This window comes from Xyrauchen texanus, chromosome 8 (assembly GCF_025860055.1).
Source record: "Xyrauchen texanus isolate HMW12.3.18 chromosome 8, RBS_HiC_50CHRs, whole genome shotgun sequence".
NCBI classification, from domain to species: domain Eukaryota; kingdom Metazoa; phylum Chordata; class Actinopteri; order Cypriniformes; family Catostomidae; genus Xyrauchen; species Xyrauchen texanus.
This window is the reverse complement of record NC_068283.1, coordinates 2,712,280-2,714,860: the sequence shown is the minus strand read 5'-3', so window position 1 is coordinate 2,714,860 and position 2,581 is coordinate 2,712,280. Positions and strand designations below refer to the sequence as shown.

General features: G+C 39.9%; 1 long non-coding RNA gene across 2 annotated transcripts; it reads left to right on the top strand.

Annotated features, from left to right (window-relative positions):
* Positions 1-444: 444 nt before the first annotated feature.
* LOC127647247 (uncharacterized) lies at positions 445-2,268 on the top strand. Of its 2 annotated transcripts, XR_007971029.1 has the most exons (5): positions 445-1,016; positions 1,310-1,387; positions 1,538-1,754; positions 1,920-2,079; positions 2,163-2,268. It is a non-coding gene; the product is annotated as an uncharacterized LOC127647247 (long non-coding RNA). The 2 variants fall into 2 exon arrangements; XR_007971028.1 differs by lacking the exons at positions 445-1,016; positions 1,310-1,387 and having other exon boundaries at positions 1,449-1,754.
* Positions 2,269-2,581: the final 313 nt, after the last annotated feature.

Below are 2,581 nucleotides of genomic sequence, written 5' to 3'. Positions count from 1 at the left end.
AGAAAGTGTTAAAGTCCCTGTAAAGGTAATACAAAAAATCTAAACACATTATAAATGTTAAAAATGTATTGCTAAAACACATGACAAAGACTGAACAGTGAAGTTCCGCTGTCGCCAAATCTGTTTCCGGTTTACTTGCGCGTCGCCCAAAATGTCTGTTTTTACTCGACGTCTCCAGAATCTTCCGAAAATACTGGCGTCAGCGATGTTCATCGCATTGTTGATGCCTGGTCCCCTGCTCCGACAAGCAAGAGGGACAAGGGCTTTAAACTCTACATATCGAGTTATCTGCACAACTACAAGGGTAAGTATTTTAATCTAATGTGGTGTGCCGGCAGATAGCGGCTAAGCTAGTTCAGCCACGTGTTCATTTTTAATGTAACGTTAGTATAGAAGCTTGATTTTTCTTAGTTTTAAAGCAGACTGTTTGTTAATTTTTGTGATAATTGTGATATCAATTATATTAACTTGGTCTCCTCTCAGTTTCTAATAAAGATCAGGACACCGGTGAAGTCACTGTCAGGGCATTGTGTTACAGGTCCATGAGAAAATCAGATAAACCTCACAGTTGAGTGTATGGTGAAGCTAGAATTAATAAGACCGCAGTTATAGGCTTGTTACTTTAATAGCCCGATGTTCCTGGGGACTCGGCTAAGGTTATTCATGATTAATGTAACTCAAATGAAAACAGTTATTGTAGGCAGGTAAGTTTCCCTAGCTGGTCCCCTCTGTGTAAAATGCGTTCTTATTCAAGTTTTCAACTCAGTCATTCGTTTAAGATGCAATCTTGTGTTATAAGTATTAGGCTATCATGATTATACAGTGAGCAAGCTATATAAATAAGTATTTAATATAATAAAAGTGTAGAGCAACAACCGAGGGTGTAAGGTAAAGGCTGAATATTGTAGATTTATTACAATATGTTGCATGTTTGAATTAAAATACCTGTGGATATGCAGGAGCACACACTCTACAAAGGCCTGACTGGAGATTTGCCTGATCTATCCGTCCTTCAGGTGAGTAGGGATATAACAATAGCACATTTCACTGTACAGTATGATATATCAACCAAAATCTGTATACCAATATTTCATTTTCTTTTTCCTCCCTTTTACAAACAAATATTCTGCTTCAAAGAAAAAAAATGAAATTGATGTTATCATAAGGGTTCTTCATTATGAACTTGTATGCCATGCATAACATACTGTGGATAGAAATTACAGGGAAAGTTACTGGTATGATAATTGTGGTTATATTATATTACTATTATATTTAGTGTATTGCTAATCAATATATTGTTACTTCCCAGATGACAGCGGCTCACTTCAAGAGCAGGTGAAGCAAGTTGGGACAATGTTGAAGACGTTTGCTCGCACTGGGCAATCAGGTACAACTTGCAAACAGCACCTGTGGTTGTTGGTTTAATTCCCACTGGGGCTACCTGTACATGTAGTAGACCTAGATATAAATGTCATAGTTTAGTATTTGAAGGTCCAGGACTGACTACTTTATTCTTTTATTCTGGGAACCCCTGTAGGTGCAGATCAAACCCTAATGCTGCGACGTCTTGGGAGTTTGGCGATGTTGTGCGTAGCATGGACGACAAAATGCTATGCTGCAACGTTTCAGTGCCAATGTGTCTGTTGGAGAGTTATCCCTGACAGGGGATCTGTTACTCCCCCCTAGACACCCAGGAACATTTGGCGTTGCTTGACAACAGTTTGAGGCAGGATAAAGAGCTCCAGCAACGATTTGTAAGTGTGCCGATTACGTTTATAACGGTATAGGGTAATCTAAAAAGTACAATTAAGATCGTACACTGCATATTCTACAGTCTGAATCCACAGCCTGTCACATTTTAAATTTATGAGAAGCTTCAGAGAAATGTAATTTGTAACACTTTTTTTTTGTATTTTCAGCTTCGGTTTTTGGCAATCAAATGTGGGAGGGACCTAAAGACAACCGTGTGGCGAATGCTTCAGAGTATCTTCTCTAATCACCTTTCCATCAATACAACCTGGACTGGTGTAGGGGATAAAGCATGTTTTAGAGACATGTTCCTGAAGACCATTGTTCAAAGTAAGTTGGATATTTTTTTATATTTAAGTAGATGTGTATGACCTTATTCCATTCAAATGGAATGACATCTTTATTTTCTACAGGAGCCATCCGGAAGAACCCGGCAACACAGGATGCCACTGATGAGGCGATCCAGGTTAACGTTACGCGTTACCTGAAAGGAGCATCTGAACATGAAGGTGGAAAAAGCGCCGCACAGCTGAGAGGGACCCACAGCCGACCCCTTAAACCTAGGCTGACTACTGACACCCCAGCATCACTGACAACTGGAACCCTTTCTTTATCCTGCAGTCAGTAACATCAAGACCCCTAAAAAGCCTGCTAAAAGTGTCAGACTACACTCACCCAATCCACACTGTTCACTGTGGAAATTGCTCTTTTTTTTTTTTTTTCCTCGTGACCCTGCTTTGAGGGCAGCTCCTTGGATGAATATGGGATGGTTTGTCCTTTTATACAGGCGCACGAGGAATCACTGAAGATATGCCAATTTGCACTGCCTCAT